The sequence below is a fragment of the Phyllobates terribilis genome, unplaced genomic scaffold (genome assembly GCF_046119375.1).
Source record: "Phyllobates terribilis strain yellow unplaced genomic scaffold, ASM4611937v1 Scaffold_3__8_contigs__length_932513732, whole genome shotgun sequence".
Lineage (NCBI taxonomy): Eukaryota > Metazoa > Chordata > Amphibia > Anura > Dendrobatidae > Phyllobates > Phyllobates terribilis.
The window spans coordinates 304,913,197-304,929,371 of NW_027362763.1; the positions used below are offsets into that span (position 1 = coordinate 304,913,197).

Sequence of the window (16,175 nt, forward strand, 5' to 3'; positions counted from 1 at the left end):
ATTCCCTACTCCCAAGCTATCTGTAGATTTGTGCGAAAATTGGCTTGAAATTAACAAGGTATAGCGCACACAGCAACAGCGGTGCCGTCTAACACGCAGCTGCAGCAGTGAGAAAATGGTGGCGACGGGGAAAATGGCTGGGTCTTATAGAGCAAGGACATGTGACATACACTGCCAATGACACATGCCCTTGCTTGTGTGAAAAAAAGCACTTCGCTCCGTGTGTGCGCTGCTGATAGGCTGACAGATTGCACCTCCCCACTGTAAATGCGGTAAAGAGAAAAAAAAATGGAGATCTTCATTATTCCTGCAGAGATCCATCCCCTGCCCCTCCCCCCGCCCCGCTGTACACTCAAACTACGTATTAACATTAATTTTCATCATTACTGAGAAAAAATCCAGTTATGATTTTGGTGCACGAACAGTTATCGAACATAACCTCGAACAGCCGAATTTTTTTCAAATCGTTCGTGTTCGCCGAACGGCTCGAACACCGCCCAAAACAGCTCGAATTTGAGATTGGTGAACAGTTCAAGTCGAACAACGCTCATCTCTATTAAACACATACAGCACACAGACTATACACTGATGCCATCCCTGTGCTGTACGTGTTTTTTACAGACCCATAGACCTGTATTGGACCTTTTCATCCGTGATATCGGAGAAAACAGACATGTGAGCAGCACCATACTAGGATTATAAGGTGCTGCATCTATGAAAAAACGGAAATAACACATACATGTAACATGGACATCTGAATGAGGCCTCAATCATGGGGAGCTGATGAGCTACCATTGCAGCCGGTCAGGCTGCTGAACACCCCCTTGACTGTCATCCAGTCCTCTGAAGTTCAGCTGCAGGCAGAGCTTCATAGGACAGCAATTTCACTATACACTGTAATACTGAGGTATTGCAGTATATAGTATAAAATTTCCTTTCGCCATTCAAAAATGTATATATTTTTTAAATAAACATGTTTGGAAAAAGTCCAATCTATCAAAATTTAAAATGTTTGTTAAATGCAGAAAAGTATTTAAAATATCATATATACACCAAAATTGTATTCAGATCAGGACGCAAAAATCAAATCCTTATCCAGCTACACGGACAATAAAATAAGGGTATGTGCATACTGCAGACATTTCTGCACCAAAACATGTCTCTAAGCAGGAAAAACCCAGCGTAAAATACACGCGTATTTCCTGTTTTTTTTGCCATGCATTGGAATGAGTGAAAAACGCTGCAAAATCACTGAAAGAATTTACATCCTGCAGATATGAAACTGCTTCAAATCTGCAAGGAAAAAAGAAGCAACGTGTGCATGAGACTTCAATGTACCTCATTCACTTTGCTGGTACAAAACAATGTTTCAGTTTTTGAGATGAAGCTGCGCAAAAAAAACGCAGCAAAAATGTAGCAAATACTGTGCACATACCGTGCGTATACTCTACAAAAGTTTCAGGTCTCAGAAGACATTTTTTCCATGGTTCTGAATGTTTTTTTTTAAACCACTAAAATGAGAAAAAATAAAACAACTTCTGTTTGGTACCGCTATAATTATACTGATCTGGAGAATCAGATTGCCAGATCATTTTTTACCATAGATTGAACACTATAAAAACAAATGTGACAAAATAGTGGAATTGCAATTTTTTTGTCACCTTTTCATTCCTCTTGGAATTTTTTTCCTGTTTCCCAGTACGTTGTATAGTAACGTGAATGGTGTCATTCGAAGCAGGAACTTGCGCCACAAATTCAAGACCTCCTATAGCTAAGGCGACAAAAACAGGGGCGTAATAAACAAAAGCACAAAATCAAAAAATGTCAAGGTCCTTGAAGGGTTAAAAAAAGGTAGTTTTGGCACATTTTACTATCCAAGTACAGACCTTGATGCAGCCGAAGATCTCCTGACAAGACCCCAGCAGGCTCGTATATGCCTATGAAGCTGTGGAGTCCAGGCAAGGAGAGTGGCGGTCAGTCTGGACATAGCGATTCAAACAAGGGCAGTAAAATACGGCAATCTGACTCTCGGCCTCAGGTTACATCACACCTCAATACTGACATTCCCTTCATCTGTCCAGTTTTTGAAACAAACGGCATACATGTTCAAAATCGATTCATTGCATAATTGATACAAGTGGAAGCAGAAGGACCCCATTGATTAAAGGGGTGCATCGGGGTCCTGCTGTGTTCACATATTTAGAACTGAAGAAAAAGAGCATCTTATAGAACTTTGTTTTTTTCCATCGTAAAACTGAGACACAACAAAACACAGAAGCCCCCATAATAATTTGTGAGGTCCTTCTACTTCCATTTGTGTCATTCATGCAATAAATTCATTTTGGACATTAATCCTATTTGTTTCTAAAAACAGAACATACGTATGGAATTTCCGACTACAGGTGGGAACATAGTCTTACTATGATATTACATCTATTACATTCATGGGTTTTACCAACACGATGCACAATTATGTCGACAGTAGTTTCCAAGCAACGGACGTTTTTTCCAACAATTTGTATCTTTACACTTTGGTTTTGTTCTGCTGCCATATACAACCCCTGGCAAAAATTATGGAATCACCGGGCTCGGAGGATGTGCATTTAGTTGTCTAATGTTGTTGAAAAAAAGCAGATCACAGACATGGCACAAAACGAAAGTCATTTCAAATGGTAACTTTATGGCTTTAAGAAACACTAAAAGAAATGAAGATAAAAAATGTGGTACTAAGTAAGGGTAATTTTTTTCAGACCAAGCAGAGGGAAAAATTATGGAATCACTCAATTCTGAGGAAAAAATTATGGAATCACTCAATTCTGAGGAAAAAAATACGGAATCATGAAAAACAAACACACAAAAGAACACTCCAATACATCACTAGTATTTTCTTGCACCACCTCTGGCTTTAATAACAGCTTGCAGTCTCTGAGGCATGGACTTAATGAGTGACAAACAGTACTCTTCATCAATCTGGCTCCAACTTTCTCTGATTGCTGTTGCCAGATCAGCTTTGCAGGTTGGAGCCTTGTCATGGACCATTTTCTTCAACTTCCACCAAAGATTTTTAATTGGATTGAGATCCGGACTATTTGCAGGCCATGACAATAACCTTATGTGTCTTCTTTCAAGGAATGTTTTCACAGTTTTTGCTCTATGGCAGGATGCATTATCATCTTGAAAAATGATGTCATCATCCCCAAACATCCTTTCAATTGATGGGATAAGAAAACTGTCCAAAATATCAATGTAAACGAGAGCATTTATTGAAGATGTAATGACAGCCATCTCCCCAGTGCCTTTACCTGACATGCAGCCCCATATCATCAATGACTGTGGAAATTTGCATGTTCTCTTCAGGCAGTCATCTTTATAAATCTCATTGGAACGGTACCAAAAAAAAAAGTTCTAGCATCATCACCTTGCCCAATGCAGATTCGCGATTCATAACTGAATATGACTTTCATCCAGTCATCCACAGTCCTTGATTGCTTTTCCTTAGCCCATTGTAACCTTGCTTTTTTCTGTTTAGGTGTTAATGATGGCTTTTGTTTAGCTTTTCTGTATGTAAATCCCATTTCCTTTAGGTGGTTTCTTACAGTTCGTTCACAGACATTGACTCCAGTTTCCTCCCATTCGTTCCTCATTTGTTTTGTTGTGCATTTCCTGTTTTGGAGACATATTGCTTTAAGTTTCCAGTCTTGACGCTTTGATGTCTTCCTTGGTCTACCAGTATGTTTGCCTTTAACAACCTTCCCATGTTGTTTGTATTTGGTCCAGATTTTAGACACAGCTGACTGTGAACAACCAACATCTTTTGCAACATTGCGTGATGATTTACCTTCTTTTAAGAGTTTGATAATCCTCTCCTTTGTTTCAATTGACATCTGTCGTGTTGGAGCCATGATTCATGTCAGAGTGTGAACGAGCTGCGTGTGTCCGGAGCGTAAGTGCGAACGAAAGTAAGTGTGTGACTTGTTTTTCAGTGAAGAGGTATTGGGAATCCTGCAGAAAATACCTGTGTGAATTGCGGTGAGTGTTGCATTGTGACCTGCTGAGTGGTTTTCTACCTGTTTAGATTTATTGGGCTTTTTAAAACCTATTTTCTCACTACAGTTTTAGTTTCTTAGTTTACTACCTGTGTATTTAAGGGTTAACTACATTGCACTAAAATCCTAAGGTGTAGATTTACTCACAAGGGGTTAATTAAGGGGAAGGGGTCATAATTAAGGGTTTATAAGGGGCAGCTGGTTGGGCATCAAGTCCTTTGGAAGTGCATTGAGGTGAAAGGTGCATTGCTGGAAAAGGGAAAAAAAAAAAAAAAACTCTTTTAATCTCTTAGTTTGCGAGTGTGAACGAGCTGCGTGTGTCCGGAGCGTAAGTGCGAATGAAAGTAAGTGTGTGACTTGTTTTTCAGTGAAGAGGTATTGGGAATCCTGCAGAAAATACCTGTGTGAATTGCGGTGAGTGCTGCATTGTGACCTGCTGAGTGGTTTTCTACCTGTTTAGATTTATTGGGCTTTTTAAAACCTATTTTCTCACTACAGTTTTAGTTTCTTAGTTTACTACCTGTGTATTTAAGGGTTAACTACATTGCACTAAAATCCTGAGGTGTAGATTTACTCACAAGGGGTTAATTAAGGGGAAGGGGTCATAATTAAGGGTTTATAAGGGACAGCTGGTTGGGCATCAAGTCCTTTGGAAGTGCATTGAGGTGAAAGGTGCATTGCTGGAAAAGGGGAAAAAAAAAAACTCTTTAAATCTCTTAGTTTGCGAGTGTGAACGAGCTGCGTGTGTCCGGAGCGTAAGTGTGAACGAAAGTAAGTGTGTGACTTGTTTTTCAGTGACTTTGGATTCGGGAGTTTGGAAGGGAGGACTTAGGACTGAATTGCTGACTGTATTTCATTAATTCTTTACTTTACTTTTTACTTAACATTTCTGTCTAGTGCAATCCCCATTAGGAAATGAGCTCCATTATTGACAATGCTATCCAGTGTACATCTTGCCACATGTATGTATTCCTTGAACAGCCGGTCGTGGGTGCATACTGCTGTGCCAGATGTGTGCACGTTGTGCGTTTGGAATCCCAGATACTGGATCTAAATGAACAGCTGGCAACACTGAGATCCATTGACAACATGGAAAGGAGTCTGCTGCTCACTGAGCAGCAGCTCACTGGGGTAGATGTGGGGGAGGGTGGTAGTCGGGAGCTGCAGGACAGTGAGGTCGCTAGTTGGGTGACAGTTAGAAGGGGGGGTAGAGGGAAGAGTGCCAGGGAGGCTAATCCTGATCTTGCACACCCCAATAAGTTTGCAAAGTTGGCAGATGAGGGGAGTGACGGTACAGGGGTAGTACTACTGCAGCAAGGCATGTCCTCTGAAAGCCGGAGGAGTGTCAGCTCCAGTAAAGAGGGAAATAGGAGAGTAGGGCAGGCCAGGCAGGTGCTGGTAGTGGGGGACTCAATTATTAGCGGAACAGATAGGGCAATCTGTCACAAAGACAGGGATCGCCGAACAGTGTGCTGCCTACCTGGCGCTCGCGTCCGGCACATCGCTGATCGGGTTGACAGATTACTGGGAGGGGCTGGTGAGGACCCAGCGGTCATGGTGCACATTGGCACAAATGACAAAGTTAGAGGTAGGTGGAAGGTCCTTAAAGATGATTTCAGGGAATTAGGCTGCAAGCTGAAAGCAAGGACCTCCAAGGTGGTATTCTCTGAAATACTTCTGGTACCACGTGCCACGCCAGAGAGGCAATGGGAGATTAGGGAGATAAATAAGTGGCTCAAGAACTGGTGTAGGAAGGAGGGATTTGGGTTCCTGGAGAACTGGGCCGACTTCTCAGTTGGCTACAGACTCTACGCTAGGGACCGGCTGCACCTTAATGGGGAGGGTGCAGCTGTGCTGGGGGAGAAAATGGCTAGAAGGTTGGAGGAGTGTTTAAACTAGGGATTGGTGGGGAGGGTATTCATTTTATAAGTGGGGAAGATAGTGCAGATAGTGACCTGGGCACAAATAAAGAAATTGGGGGTGGTGTTAGAACAGTCAATAAAGTAAGAAGGAATAGAGGTACAGAGAGATACATAAAATGCATGTACACTAATGCCAGAAGCCTCACCAACAAAATGCAGGAATTAGAATTAATTTTGTTGGAAAATAATTATGACATGGTAGGGATATCTGAGACGTGGCTGGACGATAGCCATGACTGGGCAGTTAATTTGCAGGGCTTTAGTCTGTTCAGAAATGACCGTACAAACAAGCAAGGGGGGGGGGTGTGTGTTTATATGTAAAATCATCCTTAAAACCTGTCTTGCGGGAGGATATATGTGAATCTAATGAAAATGTAGAGTCCCTGTGGGTGGAGCTAAGGGGAGGGGGAAAAATAATAAATTACTGATAGGGGTTTGTTATAAGTCTCCAAAAATAATGGAAGTAGCAGAGAATATCCTCGTAAAGCAAATAGATGAAGCTGCGACTCAAGGAGAAGTTATTATTATGGGAGACTTCAACTACCCTGAAATACATTGGGGGACAGAAACATGTAGTTCAAGCAAAGGAAATAGGTTTTTGACTACTATTAGAGACAATTACCTTTCACAACTGGTTCAGGACCCAACAAGAAGGGGGGCAATGCTAGACCTAATATTAACCAATAGTCCAGACTGCATATCAAATATACGAGTTGGGGGTCACTTGGGTAATAGTGATCACAAAATAATAAGTTTTCATGTAACCTTTAATAAGATGTGTAGTAGAGGGGTTACAAGGACACTAAACTTCAGGAAAGCAAATTTCCAACGGTTAATAGATGATCTTAGTGCAATGAACTGGGACGATATCCTGAGACATAAAGCTACACAAAGCAAATGGGAGACATTTATTAACATCCTGAATAGTACCTGTGCACAATATATACGCCTTGGGAATAAACATGCTAGAAATAGGAGGAAACCACTATGGCTAAATAGAGCTGTAAGGGGCGCAATAAGTGACAAAAAGAAAGCATTTAGAGAACTAAAGCAAGTAGGTAGTGATGAGGCATTAAATAAAAATAGAAAATTAAATAAATTATGTAAAAAACAAATCAAGGCAGCAAAGATTGAGGCAGAGAGAATCATTGCCAGTGAAAGTAAAAATAGCCCCAAAATATTCTTTAACTACATAAATAGTAAAAAACTAAAAAATGATAGTGTTGGCCCCCTTAAAAATAGTCTGGGTGAAATGGTGGATGAGGATGAGGAAAAAGCCAATATGCTAAATGATTTTTTTTCAACCGTATTTACACAAGAAAATCGCATGACAGAAAACATGATTAGTGATAATTAAAATTCTCCAGTAAATATCACTTGCTTAACCCAGCAGGAAGTACGGCGGCGTCTAAAAATCACTAAAGTTGACAAATCCCGTGCCCGGATGGGATACACCCGCGAGTACTGCAGGAATTAAGTAACATCATAGATAGACCATTATTTTTAATCTTTAAAGATTCCATAATAACAGGGTCTGTACCACAGGACTGGCGTATAGCAAATGTGGTGCCAATATTCAAAAAGGGGACAAAAACTGAACTTGGAAATTATAGGCCGGTAAGCTTAACCTCTACTGTGGGTAAAATCCTGGAGGGTTTCCTAAGAGATGCTATAATAGAGTATCTGAAGAAGAATAACCTCATGACCCAATATCAACATGGGTTTACGAGGGACCGTTCCTGTCAAACTAATCTGATCAGTTTTTATGAGGAGGTTGGTTCTGGACTGGACCAAGGAAATGCAGTGGATGTTGTGTATATGGAATTTTCAAAAGCTTTTGATACGGTTCCACACAAAAGGTTGATACATAAAATGAGAACAATGGGGATAGGGGAAAATATATGTATGTGGGTTAAGAATTGGCTCAGTGATAGGAAACAAAGAGTGGTTATTAATGGAAAACACTCAGACTGTCTCTCAGTTAACAGTGGAGTACCACAGGGGTCAGTATTGGGCCCCCTTCTTTTTAACATATTTATTAATGACCTTGTAGGGGGCATACAGAGTAATATTTCAATATTTGCAGATGACACTAAACTCTGCAGGGTAATCAATACAGAGGAGGACAATTTTATATTACAGGAGGATCTATGTAAACTAGAAGCTTGGGCTGATAAATGGCAAATGAGCTTTAATGGGGATAAATGTAAGGTAATGCACTTGGGCAGAGGAAATAAAATGTATAATTATATGCTTAATTGTAAAACACTGGGCAAACCTGTAACTGAAAAAGACCTGGGTGTATTGGTGGACGACAAGCTCACGTTTAGCGGCCAGTGTCAGGCAGTTGCTGCAAAGGCAAATAAAATAATGGGATGCATTAAAAGAGGCATAGATGCTCATGAGGAGAACATAATTTTACCTCTATACAAGTCATTAGTGCGACCACACTTAGAATACTGTGTACAGTTCTGGTCTCCGGTGTATAAGAAAGACATAGCTGAACTAGAGCGGGTGCAGAGAAGAGCGACCAAGGTTATTAGAGGACTGGGGGGTCTGCAATACCAAGACACGTTATTACACTTGGGGTTATTTACTGTGGAAAAAAGAAGGCTTAGGGGTGATCTTATTACTATGTACAAGTATATGAGGGGACAGTACAAAGACCTTTCTACTGATCTTTTTACTCTGAGGCCTGAGACAGGGACAAGGGGGCATCTTCTACGTCTGGAGGAAAGAAGGTTTAATCATAATCACAGACGGGGATTCTTTACTGTAAGAGCAGTGAGACTATGGAACTCTCTGCCGCATGATGTTGAAATGAGTGATTCACTATTAAAATTTAAGAAGGGCATGGATGCCTTTCTTGAAAAGTATAATATTACAGGTTATAAATACTAGATTCCTTGAAAGGGCATTGATCTAGGGAACTAGTCTGATTGTCGTATGGAGTCAGGAAGGAATTTTTTTCCCCAATGTGGAGCTTAGTGTTGCCACATGGGGTTTTTTGCCTTCCTCTGGATCAACAAGTTAGGCTATGGGTTGAACTAGATGGACTTAGTCTTCATTCAACCTTAAAAACTATGTTACTATGTTACTATGTTACTTGGTGCAACAGCTCTCCAAGGTGTGATCACTAGAGATGAGCGTTGTTCTACTCGAACTGTTCGCCAATCTCAAATTCGAGCTGTTTTGGGCGGTGTTCGAGCCGGTCGGCGAACACGAACAATTTGAGAAAAATTCGGCTGTTCGAGGTTATGTTCGATAACTGTTCGTGCACCAAAATCATAACTGGATTTTTTCTCAGTAATGATGAAAATTAATGTTAATACGCAGTTTGAGTGTACAGCGGGGCGGGGGGAGGGGCAGGGGATGGATCTCTGCAGGAACAATGAAGATCTCCATTTTTTTTTCTCTTTCCCGCATTTGCAGTGGGGAGGTGCAATCTGTCAGCCTATCAGCAGCGCACACACGGAGCGAAGTGCTTTTTTTCACACAAGCAAGGGCATGTGTGATTGGCAGTGTATGTCACATGTCCTTGCCCTATAAGACCAAGCCATTTTCCCCGTCGCCACCATTTTCTCACTGCTGCAGCTGCGTGTTAGACGGCACCGCTGTTGCTGTGTGCGCTATACCTTGTTAATTTCAAGCCAATTTTCGCACAAATATACAGATAGCTTGGGAGTAGGGAATAGTTGTGATTGCAGTCCTTTTAAGGACTAGGTTACAGCATTTCCTACGACTTTTATCAGGCAGGTCTGTGCTCTTAAATAGATAGATTGTGGGAGTAAAGACTAATTGTAATTGGAGTCCTTTTCAGGACTAGGTTACATCAGTTCCTATCAGTTTTTGCCAGGCAGGTCTGTGCCAGTGCTGTGCAAGTTTTTTTCACAGCATTTGGCTGAATCTAGCAAAGCTAATCCTTTTTGGCCTATTGCAGAGTGTGTTAGTCAGTGGAGTAGCCTATCTGTGTTGCAAGATATACCACCTGTGTATAGAATACCAATTTTTTTACTGCACCTAGTGAAGTAAAATCTTTTGGGCATAGCATCATTCTATTAGTCCATCTATACTGACCTCCATCAGGTTGCAAACTGAATATAATTTTTTTCTGCATCTAGCTCTGAAAAAATATTTGGGCTTCTAGCAGTGTGTGGGACTTGGTCTATTAGTCCATCTATACTGACCTCCATCAGGTTGCAAATTAAAAATAATTTTTTTCTTCATTTAGCTCTGAAAAAATATTTGGGCTTCTAGCAGTGTGTGGGACTTGTTCTATTAGTCCTTCTATACTGACCTCCAGCAGGTTGCAAATTGAATATAATTTTTTTCTGCATCTAGCTCTGAAAAAATATTTGGGTTTCTAGCGGTGTGTGGGACTTGGTCTATTAGTCCATCTATACTGACCTCCATCAGGTTGCAAATTAAAAATAATTTTTTTCTGCATCTAGCTCTGAAAAAATATTTGGGCTTCTAGCAGTGTGTGGGACTTGGTCTATTAGTCCATCTATACTGACCTCCATCAGGTTGCAAATTAAAAATAATTTTTTTCTTCATTTATCTCTGAAAAAATATTTGGGCTTCTAGCAGCGTGTGGGACTTGTTCTATTAGTCCATCTATACTGACCTCCATCAGGTTGCAAATTAAAAATAATTTTTTTCTGCATCTAGCTCTGAAAAAATATTTGGGCTTCTAGCAGTGTGTGGGACTTGGTCTATTAGTCCATCTATACTGACCTCCATCAGGTTGCAAATTAAAAATAATTTTTTTCTGCATCTAGCTCTGAAAAAATATTTGGGCTTCTAGCAGTGTGTGGGACTTGGTCTATTAGTCCATCTATACTGACCTCCATCAGGTTGCAAATTGAATAAAAAAAATTTCTGCATCTAGCTCTGAAAAAATATTTGGGCTTCTAGCGGTGTGTGGGACTTGGTCTATTAGTCCATCTATACTGACCTCCATCAGGTTGCAAATTAAAAATAATTTTTTTCTGCATCTAGCTCTGAAAAAATATTTGGGCTTCTAGCAGTGTGTGGGACTTGGTCTATTAGTCCATCTATACTGACCTCCATGAGGTTGCAAATTAAAAATAATTTTTTTCTTCATTTAGCTCTGAAAAAATATTTGGGCTTCTAGCAGTGTGTGGGACTTGGTCTATTAGTCCATCTATACTGACCTCCATCAGGTTGCAAATTAAAAATAATTTTTTTCTTCATTTAGCTCTGAAAAAATATTTGGGCTTCTAGCAGTGTGTGGGACTTGTTCTATTAGTCCTTCTATACTGACCTCCAGCAGGTTGCAAATTGAATATAATTTTTTTCTGCATCTAGCTCTGAAAAAATATTTGGGTTTCTAGCGGTGTGTGGGACTTGGTCTATTAGTCCATCTATACTGACCTCCATCAGGTTGCAAATTAAAAATAATTTTTTTCTGCATCTAGCTCTGAAAAAATATTTGGGCTTCTAGCAGTGTGTGGGACTTGGTCTATTAGTCCATCTATACTGACCTCCATCAGGTTGCAAATTAAAAATAATTTTTTTCTTCATTTATCTCTGAAAAAATATTTGGGCTTCTAGCAGCGTGTGGGACTTGTTCTATTAGTCCATCTATACTGACCTCCATCAGGTTGCAAATTAAAAATAATTTTTTTCTGCATCTAGCTCTGAAAAAATATTTGGGCTTCTAGCAGTGTGTGGGACTTGGTCTATTAGTCCATCTATACTGACCTCCATCAGGTTGCAAATTAAAAATAATTTTTTTCTGCATCTAGCTCTGAAAAAATATTTGGGCTTCTAGCAGTGTGTGGGACTTGGTCTATTAGTCCATCTATACTGACCTCCATCAGGTTGCAAATTGAATAAAAAAATTTTCTGCATCTAGCTCTGAAAAAATATTTGGGCTTCTAGCGGTGTGTGGGACTTGGTCTATTAGTCCATCTATACTGACCTCCATCAGGTTGCAAATTAAAAATAATTTTTTTCTGCATCTAGCTCTGAAAAAATATTTGGGCTTCTAGCAGTGTGTGGGACTTGGTCTATTAGTCCATCTATACTGACCTCCATCAGGTTGCAAATTAAAAATAATTTTTTTCTTCATTTAGCTCTGAAAAAATATTTGGGCTTCTAGCAGTGTGTGGGACTTGTTCTATTAGTCCTTCTATACTGACGTCCAGCAGGTTGCAAATTGAATATAATTTTTTTCTGCATCTAGCTCTGAAAAAATATTTGGGCTTCTAGCGGTGTGTGGGACTTGGTCTATTAGTCCATCTATACTGACCTCCATCAGGTTGCAAATTAAAAATAATTTTTTTCTGCATCTAGCTCTGAAAAAATATTTGGGCTTCTAGCAGTGTGTGGGACTTGGTCTATTAGTCCATCTATACTGACCTCCATCGGGTTGCAAATTAAAAATAATTTTTTTCTGCATCTAGCTCTGAAAAAATATTTGGGCTTCTAGCAGTGTGTGGGACTTGGTCTATTAGTCCATCTATACTGACCTCCATCAGGTTGCAAATTAAAAATAATTTTTTTCTTCATTTAGCTCTGAAAAAATATTTGGGCTTCTAGCAGTGTGTGGGACTTGTTCTATTAGTCCTTCTATACTGACCTCCAGCAGGTTGCAAATTGAATATAATTTTTTTCTGCATCTAGCTCTCAAAAAATATTTGGGCTTCTAGCGGTGTGTGGGACTTGGTCTATTAGTCCATCTATACTGACCTCCATCAGGTTGCAAATTAAAAATAATTTTTTTCTGCATCTAGCTCTGAAAAAATATTTGGGCTTCTAGCGGTGTGTGGGACTTGGTCTATTAGTCCATCTATACTGACCTCCATCAGGTTGCAAATTAAAAATAATTTTTTTCTGCATCTAGCTCTGAAAAAATATTTGGGCTTCTAGCAGTGTGTGGGACTTGGTCTATTAGTCCATCTATACTGACCTCCATCAGGTTGCAAATTGAATAAAAAAATTTTCTGCATCTAGCTCTGAAAAAATATTTGGGCTTCTAGCGGTGTGTGGGACTTGGTCTATTAGTCCATCTATACTGACCTCCATCAGGTTGCAAATTAAAAATAATTTTTTTCTGCATCTAACCCAGCCAATAGTTTTGGCCTAATACCACAGTTTGGCCACTCAGCTCTGCTCGGTTACCATCCATTGTTTTTTTGTGCAAACAACTCCAGAGTTGTGAATTAGTTAACCACCAAAATGAGTGGAAAAAGGCCTGCTGCTGGTGGAAAGGGGAATAGGCGTGTTGGGAAGGGGAAAAAAGGTTGTGTCCGTGGGGTAGGTGCAGAAGAAAGACCATCTTCCAGCCAAACTAAAATGTCTACTTCTTTTAGCGGACAATGTGATAAGATCCCTTTCTTACGGCCACGCCAATCGCTACAAATTCCAGATGAGGCACAAAAACAGCAGGTGCTTCAACGGATATCAAGTGCTCCTTTAAGTGGGCTCTCCTCCACATCAACTTCAACATCACAAATACTCCAGTCCTCAAAGGTGTCACCCAAATCGCACTTGCTTCCTCACAGCTCCCAAATCTCCAGCTGCCCGTCTGAGTATGAGGTAGAACAGATGGTTGAGTCTGCAGAGCTGTTTACTCATACTATAGCCTGGGAATCAGAGGTCGACTCCAGCGCTTCTGTGAATCCAGACGAGGAAATGATCTGCACTGATGCCCAGAATCTTTATGAGTCGGATCCAGGACCAGACGCAGAAGGTTCTGACCATAATGTAGACCCTCATTCCCAATCTGTAACTCCTGTTGGTGGAGACAATGAGGAAGACGATGATAAGACTCAAATACCTGATTGGAGCGACAACTTTAGTTTTTTGTCAGGGCAGGAACAGGTTGGCTCTGAGGACGACGGGTGTGATAACGCACAGGGTGATGATGATGAGGTCGGAGATCCCACTTACTGTCAACCCACAGTCAGCCAAGAGATGAGGTCAGCAGAGGAGGTGGAGGAAGATGCTAGTGACGACGAGGTCAGGTTGCGCCTTCCTGGACAGAGACGTAGTACTGGAAGCACGTCAACAACTGCATCCTCAAACACAACTCTGACTCTCACCACAAGTCGTGGTGGCTCTTCAGGTCGCATGGGTGCTAAGCCTTGCATAGCCTGGGCATTTTTTCAGATCGATAAAGATGACCCAACTCGTGTTATCTGTAACATTTGTCAGCAAAAGCTAAGTAGAGGCCAAAAAATACATAGTTTGAGTACTTCATGCATGAACCGGCACATGGACATGAAGCATAAGTTGCAGTGGGAAGCTCAGTGTGCTACAATGCGGTCTAGCCGGCCGGGCCAACCACCGTCTGCCATATCTTGTGCATCCGCGGCCTCTTCATCCTCTGTGACTGGGGGGACAGCAGTCACACCTGTTTTGGGGCGCAGACCTGCCACCTCTTTACCCGCAACAGCCAGCGTGATTGGCAGGTCATCATTTTCTTTGGAGGTGGTAACACCAGCTGGTCTTGAGCGCTGTCCGACATCGATAGCACCACCTTTGGATCAAGGCAACCTAACATGTCCGCCTGCATCTTCCTCACAGACCGGCAGTTTGCCGGGGACACCCTTATCAACCCCGTCTAAGCACAATAGCCAGCCCTCGGTCCCTCAGATGTGGACAAGTAAAAGACCATTTCCTCCTAGCCATGAGAAAGCTAAGAGGTTGAATTTCACCATCTGCAAGCTCTTGGCTACAGAAATGCTGCCTTTCCGCCTGGTGGACACAGAGGATTTTCGAGACCTTATGTCCGTCGCAGTGCCCCAGTACCAGATGCCCAGTCGGCACTACTTCTCAAAGAAAGGTGTGCCTGCGCTCCACCAGCATGTCGCACACAACATCACCGCTTCTTTGAGAAACTCTGTGTGTGACAGGGTGCATTTCACCACAGACACTTGGACGAGTAGGCATGGACAGGGGCGTTACATGTCGCTGACTGGGCACTGGGTAACTATGGTGACAGCAGGACAAGGGGCTGCTGTCCAAGTCTTGCCGTCCCCACGAGTTGTGCGTCAATCCTCTTTATGTCATTTTTCCTCCACTGCTTCTGCCTCCTCAACCTCCTCTCGGTCTTCCACCTGCACCCAAAGCCTGTCTGGTCATGCCACAAGCTTTCTAACTGCGCAGAAGGGATCCTGCACACCTCCTTACTATGCTGGCAGTAGGGCTCAACGTCATCAGGCGGTTTTTACATTGAAATGTCTGGGAAATGTGAGTCACACAGCTGAGGAGTTGTGGTCAGCTCTGGAGAACCAATTTCATGAATGGTTGTCTCCACTGGACCTGAAACCAGGGAAGGCCGTGTGCGACAATGCTGCAAACCTGGGTGCGGCCCTTCGCCGGGGCAATGTCACACACGTGCCTTGTATGGCTCACGTGTTGAACCTGGTTGTCCAGCAATTTTTAGCCCACTATCCCAGACTAGATGGCCTTCTGCAGAGGGCACGGTCGCTGTGTGCTCACTTCCGCCGTTCGCATCCCGCAGCTCAGCGACTTACATCTCTACAGAAGTCGTTGGGCCTGCCACTTCACCGGCTAAAATGCGATGTGCCTACCCGGTGGAATTCAACTCTGCACATGTTGCAGCGACTGTGGCAGCACCGACAAGCCCTGGTGCAATACGTTCTGACGTATAGCCTGGGCCAACGAGATTCAGAGGTGGGGCAAATCACGCTGGAGGAGTGGTCTCAGATCAGGGACCTATGCACCCTTCTGCACAGTTTTGAAATGGCGACGAAGATGTTTAGTGCTGACGATGCCATTATCAGCATGACTATTCCGGTGATTTACATGCTGGAGCACATGTTAAACAGAATTCGGAGTCAGGTGGTGGCACAAGAGGAGGTGGAGGAAGTAGAGGAGGAGGAGTTGTATGCGGAAGGGCTAACATCTGCAAGGTCCAGACGGTCGGCAGCACCAAGGCGGCAGGCATGTGAGGGTGGGGGAGATGGTTTTACCAGGGCGCATGGTAGCAGCCAAACTAGTGAGGAAGGTGCAGGAGCCCAGGAAGAAGTGGAGGACGAACTGATGGAAGACTCATCAGATGAGGGAGACCTTGATCACATTTCTGTTGTGCGAGGTTGGGGGGAGAGGACAGAGGAAGGAAGCATGATTGTTACCTCGCCACCAACACAACAGGGACTTGGTGCTCCTGGATGCGCAACACACATGAGTGCCTTCTTGCTGCACTACCTGC

At 42.2% G+C, this 16,175-nt stretch overlaps 1 protein-coding gene across 3 annotated transcripts in view; it reads left to right on the forward strand.

Moving 5' to 3' along the window:
- The window catches only part of KCNMB2 (potassium calcium-activated channel subfamily M regulatory beta subunit 2), a 1,341,694-nt gene that overhangs the window by 1,178,605 nt on the left and 146,914 nt on the right, over positions 1-16,175 (forward strand). The gene's annotated exons all lie outside the window — the stretch shown is intronic.